The sequence below is a fragment of the Hypomesus nipponensis genome, chromosome 5, assembly GCF_054491055.1.
Source record: "Hypomesus nipponensis isolate SF chromosome 5, ASM5449105v1, whole genome shotgun sequence".
NCBI classification, from domain to species: Eukaryota; Metazoa; Chordata; class Actinopteri; order Osmeriformes; family Osmeridae; genus Hypomesus; species Hypomesus nipponensis.
In genome coordinates, this window is record NC_140365.1 from 4,366,319 (window position 1) to 4,379,450 (window position 13,132).

Genomic DNA, 13,132 nt, shown 5'->3' on the forward strand with positions numbered 1-13,132 from the left:
TCCACAAGCAAAACAGGGATGGCAGAAGACCTGGCTGTGAAAACTAATGAGCAGTACAGGGCCTGAGCTGTATAGAGGATAACTATAGCTCAGTTGTAGAGCGTTTGACTGGTGATCAGACGGTCGTAAGTTCAAATCCCACTTGGCATGTGGTTTGAAATAAAAGCGTCTTCTAAAATTATAGACATTTAGTAACTCAGTGTCGCAATATAATGCAAGGGAAGATACATACACGTGGATGTGGTGATACCAGATGATGTTATCAGACCGGGTGACAAGGTGTTATTGTGTGATTGTGATTCAGTATATTCTGTTTGTTATCTGTTTTCCCATGATCCCCATCAAAGCTCTTCTGACTGCAGGTCCAGAAAGGAGGAGAGCGTGTCCCTGTCTGCAGAAGTCCTCGTCTCTCTCCACTGCATCTGAAATACATCAGCTGACGGGAGAAATATGCAGGCTCTGGCTTCCCAGAGGCCTGGAATTGTTCCCCTGAACTACTTATTGATGAGGGAAAGGACAGAACTTGGGGATGGTTCAGTCGTTCTTTTCATCCCGGTTGCGTTTGCCTCTGAGGCAGTTTTGTACCCCAATGACTCCTTTCTGACTCCACAGGACAGAGAAGGAGTCTCATGACTGCTGTCAGCTTCCTCTGAGAGATACAAGTCACAGTTATGTCATGTATTCATTTAGCAGATGCTTTTATCCAACCTGCTGCGGGGGTGGGGCCTGGAACCTGAAACCTCTCGGTCTGTGGTCACATGGAGCTATACATTGCGTATAGCTCTTCTATGGAGCTATACGCAATCTCATCGCTATTGTTAAGTGATTGCGCATAGTTTATTCTTTTTGAGAAGCAGAGACTGTCTTTGTGTCAGAGAGGGGGTGGAGATGGTGGAAAGGGAGAGTTTGTTCCTCTCCAATATGTGTACAAGCCTGCCCTGGAGGGGGGGGGGGGGAGCTGGGAGAATCTGAGACTTCAGGAAGCAGCTGGATTCAGTCCCCCACTGGTTCCTTCTTCTCCTAGCATCACAGCATCAACAAACTAACCCAACATGGGACATTACAACATCCCCACACTACAACAAACCAGGAAACAAGCCTGACAACAAACACATTGTTTCGTTTCTGTGGATCGGGGATCTACTTCAGACCAACGGATGCACTGAAGATCTGAGCATCATGTAAGGAACATGGTGACTGGACTTTATCTATGCATCATGTAAGGAACATGGTGATTGGACTTTATCTATGCATCATGTAAGGAACATGGTGATTGGACAGGAGCGCCTATGGCTAAAGGACCTCTGTAGGACAAGTTCAATCATGCCTTTGAGCCAATCCCAGCCCACCTTTGATGATCAGCATGTCCCCCATGATTAAGACAACAGTCAGAAGGACGGCCAGGTTGAGGCAGACCAAGGTGCTGTGTAATGAGAGCCCTGAGGATGACAGGCCAGGAGGGCTGTTATTACACAGACAGACCAGCACACATGTTCATTGCTCCTTTGTTCACAGCTTTTGTTCAACCTTGACATGGTCTAAATCTACCCAGGTTATTGGATTTTATGCAATCAAGGACTTCCTATGTACAAGGCCACTGTGTGTGTGTGTGTGTGTGTATGTGTGAGTGTATGTGCAAGAAAGTCTATATATTTACGTTGTTGTATATTTTTGTTAGTGTGTATGTGGGTCTGTGTGTGTTTGTCTTTGTACATGTGTGTCTGTGTGTGTTTGTCTTTGTACATGTGTGTCTGTGTGTGTTTGTCTTTGTACATGTGTGTCTGTGTGTGTTTGTCTTTGTACATGTGTGTCTGTGTGTGTTTGTCTTTGTACATGTGTGTCTGTGTGTGTTTGTCTTTGTACATGTGTGTCTGTGTGTGTTTGTCTTTGTACATGTGTGTCTGTGTGTGTTTGTCTTTGTACATGTGTGTCTGTGTGTGTTTGTCTTTGTACATGTGTGTCTGTGTGTGTTTGTCTTTGTACATGTGTGTCTGTGTGTGTTTGTCTTTGTACATGTGTGTCTGTGTGTGTTTGTCTTTGTACATGTGTGTCTGTGTGTGTTTGTCTTTGTACATGTGTGTCTGTGTGTGTTTGTCTTTGTACATGTGTGTCTGTGTGTGTTTGTCTTTGTACATGTGTGTCTGTGTGTGTTTGTCTTTGTACATGTGTGTGTGTGTGTGCGTGTGCATCCATTACTCTGGTTTCATCACCAAGGCATCCTTTGACCTGTCTGGCCCTCTGGTGGTTGACAAGAAAATAACGTCATCAAAGTAGCCTACAAACACAAGATCTTTATGTAATCACTGTGTTAAACCATCAAGTCATAAACTGTATCAATATAACCATAGTGATGAGTGATGTGTTCAAAGATATTTAATACACTCTGTATGACTGAATACCAGTCTTAACCACTGTACTTCACAGAAGCACAGGATTTTACTTAACTGTGACACATCTTCAAAATCTCAGTGTACTCTCAGAGACAAGCGCATAGTTGTATTTATAGACTACATTCGTATTTGTAGTAGTATTTGTAGATTACAGTAGTGTCTTGAAGGCCACTGTAGTAGCCTAGGCAATTTGTAGTCGTGTTTGTAGACCATCAGAGAAGCTTACCATCTTATCCCTGTATCTGTCGCCGGGGTCACCTAAAACGGTTTCCTTCGTCTATTGAATAAACCACGGGGGTTTAATTCACTGAACATCCCACCTGACAGGGATGGCCCACTTTTGACTCCCTCGTAACCATCGCCTCGGTTTACACAGTCTTTTGTGCACACCGGCTTTCAATGTGACGGCCGTTACCATGACAACGTTCTGCCCCGATGAAGTTATGGACTTTCACACCCGCGGCGGGGTCACTTTTGGGGCCGCGGTGTCCATAGGTGTCGTACGCAGACGCAGTAACAGATCTGCTGAGACTCCAGCCTAAAGACATCCTCCTCCTAACTCATTCAGAGTTCACATGAGAAGATTCAGAGCACACCACTAACAGTGCTCAGAACCTTTACCTCACGTCCCAGGATGTGTTTTGCGTCCCGCAGAGGGCGCTGTTGGCCACATGATGAACCAGGCTGTTGCTCACTGCAAGGAGAACTGAAAATTGCTGCCTGTTACTCTCAACCGGAGAAGTTCATCGCAGTTCACGTTCTTCTGAAAAACCAACTGTCAACACGACACTCCGTTTTATTAAAGATGTCTGACGGAGTGGCTGGCCACCTCGAAGCAGACAGACCATTTACAGCCGAGACAGTGGGACGTCATACATCGACGTGTGAATTACATGGTGTTTAGAAGGACTTCAACCAAACTATATTTTTGGGTAAACATTTGGACAATGTACTGTGAGCCACGCCACAAGAGCAGAAAAAGTCTTCAAGAGACTTAAAAGTGGTCAAAGCTGAAAAAGTGTTACTTTATCCCACTCTCTTGTTCATCAAACCCTACCCTCTTCTGCTTTCTGTCTCTCCCCCCCAAAAGATCTGTTTTTCCTTTTCTTTTTCCTAATAGTATTGGTACATCTCTTCTCTTTTCAGACACTGAAATGAGATGTGGGCCTCTGGTTGGAGGAGCAGCTCTGAGCGTTCCCCCACATAAACCCAGACAATGCTGCCTTCATGGGTCTGAAGCTACAGGCACGCCATGCTATTTAATTGGCAAAGAAATGTCTGCCAGAGATACTCTCATACAGCACGCCATCTAAAATATGTATGACAAAATCCATGGATGTGTTTGTTGTGTAATTTTTCATACTATGAAAATAAATTAGCTTGAGGAGGTAGGCCTACATGTGCCTATTTATAAACCTTTTTCTTTCTTTTTTTTTACCCTGGAGAAAAAATATGGAGAAGATGAGAAGGGGGGTGGCACTGCGAGCAACAGCAAGATCTCTCACATTTCATCACGGGACTGTTTATAGACAGAGATTGTTTTACGTCTTACATTTTGCCCCTAACCTACATTGAACATTGCAGCACAACTCTGGGTCAGATCTAAATCAAAGAGGTAATAAATGCATCACCCGGTTACTTTTTTGTGTTTAAAAAGTTTTATGGAGAACAGTGTTACTTTGTAGTCCTCAAACAACAACAGAGACAGTGGCATAAACGGATGTCTAACACGGCTGGTACCCATTATGCATTAGCTGTATGTTAGTGGTAGTATTTGTAATTCTGTTTTGGGGTGTGGTAATGTCTGACAGGACCAATGCGTAGCTGTCGGGGGGTCAACGGCCACCCAACTAAGAATCTTGACCACCCCACTGGGCCCCACACTTGTCCACTCAGTTTCACAAAGTTTTACAGTTTTACATGTTCACCCCATGAACATATTTTTGGCTACATCACTGAGGGCCACCTTCGTGGACCTGCCCAAAACAAAGACCAGGAAACAAAGCGATCTGTTGAGCAGTGACAACCACCAAAAAAATACAAATTCGAGAAAATCCTGTTTCTTTCACCATCAAGCCCTGCATTTAATTTCCTATTAAGCTCCATCTATAATTCAGTCTCAAACGGTGTCTAAATATATCTGTGTAATGGCTCTCGGACAGGAAGCCTTTCAAAGCGGTTATTTCCGCTGACTGAGGTTACATCCAGCCATCCTGGGTCTTTCTCTGGTGTTCAGACTTACCTGGACTGTGTGTTCATTTACGCCTGTCTCTAACTATAGCATAGAGCTGTATTCATGCAGGCCCATTTGGTCCCTGTAACACAGCAAGCCTGTATGTCCATACAGCCAGCCTGTAAATGCAGCACAGGGTTACCGAATAGTCTTAGCATTCGGAGATATCCTTGAAAATAAAAAGCACTTTAGCACTTTTTCTTTATATTGTTGTTGTTCGATGTCAGAGCATAACCTGAGGCCACATAGGAAGCACTGTGTCGGACAGGTGGTTGTTGAGATAAGGTACTATAGTTAAGTAATTGCCTGTGTTGAGAGGTTGTTGTTGCACCTTTATTTCTTTAAGATCACCGTGTGTGGTTGCTGATATGTGGCTACTTTGCTAACCCTAACCCTGTCCAGTACATACACACTGTTCCTTGACTCTTACCACAGAAATACAGGTTTACATATTTTCTGCAACCCTGTTGGTGTCATTGAAATTCTACGATTACTGACAATCCTTCACTGCACGCAGTGACAAAGCCTGAGGATAAGCGATCATTAGATAGAGAGAGAGAGAGAAAATGTATGATAAATAAGATTTAATAGAGAGATGCATTAAAGCTAATGTAATTAGGCGCCTGGGTAATGAAATAAAGACGATTTTGTAAGGAATCTCCTTGCGTCATGTTGTCCTAATTTCCTGGTCAACTGAGGGCAGGGTCAGCCTGCTGTGAGCTCGTGGGGAGGGTAGAGATAACGCCACGGTAACAGAGACGACGCCAAGGTAACAGAGACAATGCCATGGTAACATGGTAACAGAGATGATGCCATGTTAACATGGTAACAGAGACAAACCCATGGTAACAGAGACAATGCCCATTGCCACGGTAACAGAGGTAACAGAGACATTGCTGAGGTGACAGAGACACATGTAACATGGTAACAGAGACAGTGCCGTAGTAACAGAGATGGACACCTGAACAGAGACCAGGAGAAGAAGACTAAGCTATTTCTTTTTTTGTCTTTAATTTTCTGTGTTTGGAAACCTTCAGTAAAAATATCTGCATGATAAGAAGTAGAGATCATCCAGTCTCTGGCCTCTATCTTACACAGGGTCATCACTGGCGGCTTGAAATGAACTCATCGCTGCCTCAAGACTGCAGGGCGGGTGGGAAAGATAGTTTATATGTTATTTTATGTTCCTCCATACAAGCGACCCGTTGTTTACATGACCGTGGGCAACAGCATTATTTAAAGCCGAGGCTGGAGTATCCATGGTGTCTGAAGACACACAGGAACTTTGAAGTCGGACAGTTTACCAAGAGCTCCTAAGGGGAGAATTAAAAAAATGTCCACTTCTCTGTTTTCTTTTCTCCGTGGTCCGAGATAAGAGGACTGTATATGAACATATTGTTCCCCGGCCCTCTCCCTCGTGATAGCTCGTGATTCTGCCCCCCAAAAGGCCTTTCTGAAGAGACGTCATCATTGTGGAAGCTGTCAGACCAAGGCTCTGAGACCTCCTTGACCGAGATTGGAGACTAATTAAGAGTGACCTTTAACAGCACCTCCTTTTGTTGGGTTAAAAGAAGTCATTATTATTCCTATTCGTCTCCTCCTTTTCTCTCTGTAATGACCTCTTCCTCCACATACAGTCCCTATTGTTGACAGCGCTAATGGAGGGCCCAATTACATGTAGTTATAATGACTTGTTTGGGTGGGGGTGGTGGGTAGGGGGGTGTTGGGGGGGGAGTTGGGGGACTTTAGGTGGTGTTGGTAGGGGTGAGGGTGTAAGGGGGGGCAGGGTGGATGGTGTTGGGAGGGGTGTGAGGGGGGTGGATGGTGGATGGGGGGGGATGTCCATATTAGAGAAGAAAAGAACATCACGATCCTTGTTCTTCCAGAATGACTTCTAGAACTCGTCTCTGAACTAAAGGTTAACTTGTAATCCACTGCTGACGCCCTTTCTCCCTGTCTTGCCACACAATATCAGAAGGTATGTCATGCACTCACCTGCTCTCACACCCACACCGGCTTTCACCGGTCCCTGCCAACTCCACACACCCTCATGGGACTCGCATGTGTGTCTGCGCGTGTCTGTCTCAGTGCATGCGTGTGTACGTCTGTGTATGTGTGTGTGGGTATGTTGGAGTACATGCGCGTGTGTAAGTGTGCATAGGTGAATACATGCGTGAGTGAATGTGTGTGTGTGTGAGCTCCCAATCCCAGGGCTTACCAGGGCGTGTCCAGGCCTGTCTGAGCCAGGAGGAATCCCTCAGCAGCGAGTGAGGACGTTCCTCAGGGTGTGCCCTCAGCTCTTAACACCGTCTTTACCCACACTGCACAGCTGCTGCCAAGGCCCCAGTCCCTGAGAGGGAGGAGGCAGGGTGCATGGTTACTGTAGGGTTTCAGGACTGTAGCGAATGTAAATGTGCTGCGGTGGTGGGGTGATATCCCCCCTTCCCCTCCCCTTGGTTATAATTGCCGTAATTAACGTCCCTGTCATTATTCTTATTTACCTAGTTTCAGATTAGAGCAGGTGCGCTCAGCGCAGGTGTGTTCATCTCAGGTGTGTTGAGCCCAGGGGAGAGGTTAGAGGAGCGGTCGAGGGGCTCTGTTGAGCAGGTTTAACTCCCTCAAGACTGCTCCCTCTTCTCTACTGGAAGTTACAAGAACTATCTTTCTCACAATGTAACTCACCCTATGTTCTGTGTTCTGTGTTTTACTGTTCTTCTGTTTCCCTTGTCTCAGTTCTCCTGTCCTCAAGCTCTGCTGTTATTCTGTCCTCCTGTTCTGCTGTTCTACTATTCTCTTGTTCTACTGTTCACCTGTTCTGTTCTCCCGGGGTGAACCTGGATGGAACAGCACTGGTTCCTGTTCCTCCCAGTGTGTGTGGGAGTGTTGAACAGTCCCTCTTGTCTCCTTGAGTGAATGTGGGAGATCTAAATGGCCCTGTTGTTGTGTCCTTAGCCTAGGGGCTCTGATGTTCCCCTGTCTGGACAAGCCTTGGAGGCGCGAGCGCGGGGGGGGGGGGGGGGGGCGGGTGTTTCTTATTGCCTTGGTGACCATATTGCCGTGGTGACCTTCTATCACCTAAAGACTCTGGGAATGATGTTCCTGTGTTCTTGTCCAGGGCAGACCAACATGCAGCAAGAAGAGAGGAGTCTGTGTGAAAGCTGTTGTACAGGATGTATGTGTTGGGAGTGTTTGTGTTAGGGGTGGTGGAGGGGACAACAACGTGTACAACGTGTGTGTGTGTATATTTTTGGTGTGTGAGCGCTCACGACGCTGGCTTACCTTTGGATGACATGCATCCTTTCTCCAGATCCCCTGGGAATCCTGATGAATGGACACCCACGTTCCTGTTGCCTACGTGCTTCAGAATCACACTCAACAAACAACACAGCCATGCCTTTTCTGATTGCTTTAGTCCATATGCTGCTCAGTAGTAGCCTGCATTGTAACAGCCACACAAGACTAACACCTGACCCTTATGAATAAATTAAGAGGGCTCTTAATTAAGGGTTAATTGCTGTCACACGGCTTTAAGAGAAGAGGTGAATATTTAATGAGAGGGGAAATCTAGAACCCAGGTCCTCCTCAGGATGGGAAGGAAGATCAAGCTCGCTCCTGCTGAGCCTCCACTTACAGAACAATATGATGCTGTCAGTGAAAACTGTAAATAAAGACTTTATATATGAGATCAAATGAGCAGGCCTAGCAGTAAAAGCGTATAAAATATTTATGTATAAAGTGATAGCTTAATACATTTTCCTTATATTTATCTTTTACAAAATTGGAAGGGTGCTTAAAATTTATGTATTTTGTATATTCACATATTTACTGACAACTTTAATATACATATGTTTATACTCATACTTTGTAAGTATACTTTCAAGCAGTTTTATGTAACATTATAAATACATTCACACATGAGAAACAGCACAGGGACTGGAGCAGGGGCCGGGGCCAGGGCTGGGGCTGGGGCTGAGGCTGAGGCTGAGAAAGGCTGGGATTGAGGGAGGCTGGGGCCGGTGGCCAGGGCCGGTGGCTGGGGCTGAGGCTGAGGCTGAGAACAAGGCCATGCCTGGAAAAACATGGCTATGCTCACTGTGCTCCCTATTAGAGGAGCCCCAACAAGGCAGGCCTCCTAATTCACAGTGTTTGTGCCTGGTCCTCATAGAGACATTAGACCTGTCCCCCTGCCTGCAGACCCCCTACAGGCTTCCAACCCTCCCCCCAAGAAGGTGGCCCAGTCGGGGGTCCTCATGATCTAACCCCCCCCATTTACCCCTCTAGCGCGTAACACAAGCTTACATGAGCAGCCTGGTGGAGATGTAAACAGGAGTGCTTCTGCCTTCCCTTTCACTCAATTAGGAGGACCAGGGAAGAGCTAGGCCCAGCAGGGGATCCTGTCAATAACAGTTAACACAGTTAACCTTCCACTGGATAATGCCTGAGCAACAGGCTGCTGGGGCAGCTCTGATCTGGGCACTGCTGGGGTAGGCAGACCATCTCACACACAGGCGAGCGTGTTAGTGCCCCGATATAATCTCTGGCTCCTGAGCTGGGGAGTACTGCTGCTCCCTAACAGTAACAAACAGGGGCCACTGCGCGGGATTGAGTGAGCTGTCTGTTTGAGCAAGCTGTCTGTTTGAGCGAGCTGTCTATTTGAGCGAGCTGTCTATTTGAGCGAGCTGTCTATTTGAGCGAGCTGTCTGTTTGAGCGAGCTGTCTATTTGAGCGAGCTGTCTATTTGAGCGAGCTGTCTAGTTGAGCGAGTTGTCTGTTTGAGTGAGCTGTCTGTTTGAGCGAGCTGTCTAGTTGAGCAAGCTGTCTATTTGAGCGAGCTGTCTATTTGAGCGAGCTGTCTAGTTGAGCAAGCTGTCTATTTGAGCGAGCTGTCCAGTTGAGCGAGCTGCCTATTTGAGTGAGCTGTCTATTTGAGCGAGCTGTCTAGTTGAGCAAGCTGTCTATTTGAGCGAGCTGTCTATTTGAGCGAGCTGTCTATTTGAGCGAACTGTCTGTTTGACCCCCTGTTTAAATGGAATCTAATTATTTCCTGTGCATTCCAGACATGATCTTCACAGAAGCAGCCAGTCGGTGGAGATGTGGGGCAGAGGTCTGGCCTGGTGGACATGAATAAAAGACAACGCCGGTGACCCGTCCCCCTGGCCTTGTTTTATGCTTCATTAGCCGAGCTAGCGTGAGACTCACATCCACCTCTTCCTCCCAGGGACAACACTTCTCCGCAAAAGTGACCACCTCTGTTGGCTCCTCAAATAGCACAACAACCTGAGCCGTCGCCGCAGAAAGCCCCGCCTCCACCCGCACTTCAAGAGGCTGGCTCTCCCCTCGGCCAATCACAAAGCCGCAGTGACCTCGGGGCAATGGGAACAACAACCAATTAAGGAGTTTTATTGTCATGTGCCCCCCTGCTGGTAAATGGCTGTCCCTCCACTTGGGTGACCAATTTGAGCAAGATTAATTGAGTGTGAAACAGGGAACATCTGGTAATCTGACGATTAGAGCGTGTGTTACAGAAAGGGAGAGTTGATGAGGCGGTAGGAGAGAGCAAAGCACGCTCCTTACTTCTCTCTAACGACATCGAGGCTGCACCGAAACGCTATTAACGTCTGACTGCGTGTTCATGCTGTGAGCAAACTTTTAAGATTTACTTTCACTTTAACGAGTCAAGTTGTTTCGGGCCATTCTGTGTCTATGGGTAAAGGTGAACATTATACATTTAGTTTTTAAGTTTTTCACAAAGCGTGAAAGTTATACTTGCTAACAAGTGAAGAAAAACAGAGGTTTATAACAGATTTAGGAAGTCCACAGTGACTCTGTGCCTAACTACAAATGTGAAAAAATGACTAGGCTTCAGATGTCCATAAGCAGAAAGGAGGCGACGGAGAGAAAGTATTATCCCCTATCTTCATCACCTGTGTGCCTGCTGCAGACACACACGCAATCCAGAGTCACCTGGGTTACCCCACACGCTGAACTCTCATTAAACACCTCCCCTCCGCACCTCCTCCACCACAAAACACACATATTTCCATGACATCATCTCGCCGGTAATAGCACCCTATCAAGACGGCAAACTCTCACTGCCCACCTTGAAATTACTGACAAAAATGACCAAAAAAAAAGTATTAAATTCTATTGTGTCTTTCTGGCTTTGACTCTTAACGGTAAACAGTTGTCTATTGTCCTAACGATGTGCAACAACATATTCCTCCGTTTACTGGGATGTGGACACATTACATGAGACAATAGGGGAGACATTGCGTGCGACCAACTCCTCTTCACCCATGCAGAAGAATTAAAACATCTCCGTCTTCACTCCTGTCTCCATCTTGTTTTTATGATGCAGAATAAAGAGTGGATTTCCAGTCGAACTGAGAAAGAGAGAGTTGTTAATGAATATCAAAGCACAGGAGGCGACAGTTTACTACCCTTCGGAACCTCTTCTCCTATTCAATTTGCACACAACGTTGGAGACATAAACCATTATAACTTAGGCCTCACACAAAACTATAACTGTAGAACAAAAGAAGTTCATTTTTATGTGTCTTCAGAAGGCTATTAAAAGAGAGGAGCATGTCTTCTCAAGTTCTAGTAGTGCTTCTCCAACAGTGCCGGGCAGAAAAACACATATACACATAAAATAACACAAACTGTGATTATAAAAACGATGTGTTTATGGGGTGAGTTGTGGTTTGTGAGAAGCCTTAAAAGAAAATACATTTGAATGAATAAAACCCTAAATCTGCCGATGCACTAACAAGGTGTTTTGTGATCAATGTTTGAAGTACATTAGACCAACATGGCTATAGTGCTGTAGCCTAACAGGTGTAATAGCTGTATACTGGAATAACTTGCCTTCTTGGATAAAAATAGACTTGGACAAATAGATACACTACCTTACCAACTGGCATTCAGTTCTTATTCTCTCTTCTTAACTGGTATCCCTTTTGTCTGAGTCCAGTTCAAGGTCATCAAGTTTGGCATGGATGTACTTTCACTTCCTCAGTGATGTCCACGTGGTCAAATTATCCCGCGTGCTGCTACCCTTGACCAGCACTGTCAATTATGACATTGGCATGCTAAAGAAAAACACCAGTGAGGGTATTTTTCCAGATGTAAAGTTTGCTTATCGCTACGGACTGTCATGGAATCAGCAAGGTCTTACACGTGATACCCTTCATATTCAATTATCCATTTTTGTGAAGAATTCCCGTAAAGGGGGTCATGTGACGGAACAGGTCAACTTCAAAAGGCTCTCTCTCTGCTTTAGGTTTAAATCTGGGAGTCTCAGTTGAGGGCTATAGAAGAGGCCTGACCATAGATCAGGCATAAGATAAAACAGGCCTAAATATCCAGGCCTACTTTATAGTGTGGTTAACTACACATGTGACAGCAGTCTATCTACCTCTAAACTAATGATGTCTGTTAGTATTGTTGGTTGGTATAACTCAGGGGCAGAGCATTTGATTGCAAATTAAGACGTCCCAGGTACAAATCCCCCACTGGACGTTGCTTTTGATAACATTAGTAACTCCTGTCTGTAATGGGAGAGTACATAACAGTCCTGGGCTGCGTTTCCCGAAAGCGTCGTAAGCCTAAATTGATCGTAGAATCCATCGTAGGACAAATCTTAGTTTTACGGGCCGTTCCCAAAGACATCGTAGCTAAAGTGTCCCTTGAAAATTCGTAACTCTTTAAAGCGCATAGATTACCGTACTACTTACGAGCATGTTTGGGAAACGCACGTAAGAATTTTTTAGTTTTTTGCTCGATCGTTGCTACAATCCATCGTTATCGGGAAACGCAGCCCAGAGCATGTAACCGACCACACCATTACCAACAAAACGTCTATCTGCCTCCTGTGGCAGATCTGACCCTGTGAGTGAACAGGGTCAGAATGTGGGTCCTTGTGAGCTAACCCCCCTTCTTGTGTGGCCCTGTGGCTGCCCCCCTCTCCCCCTCTGCTTGTCCTCGTGTGGCCCTGTGGCTGCCCCCCTCTCCCCCTCTGCTTGTCCTCGTGTGGCCCTGTGGCTGCCCCCCTCTCCCCCTCTGCTTGTCCTCGTGTGGCCCTGTGGCTGCCCCCCTCTCCCCCTCTGCTTGTCCTCGTGTGGCCCTGTGGCTGCCCCCCTCTCCCCCTCTGCTTGTCCTCGTGTGGCCCTGTGGCTGCCCCCCTCTCCCCCTCTGCTTGTCCTCGTGTGGCCCTGTGGCTGCCCCCCTCTCCCCCTCTGCTTGTCCTCGTGTGGCCCTGTGGCTGCCCCCCTCTCCCCCTCTGCTTGTCTCATGTGTCCCTGTGCTCTAAGTAACAACATGTGTGCCCGGTAGTGAAATGTGTCAGTCCTGCACAGGCCTCATGCCTCTCAGCCCACCCAAACACTCATCTGTCGCTGAAGCCTGAAGTATTCCATCTTTCTAATCACGACGTGAAGATAGATATGAAGATGAATTATCCTTCTCATAAAGATCTGTAACTTCAAAATAAGGAGACACAGACACGTCC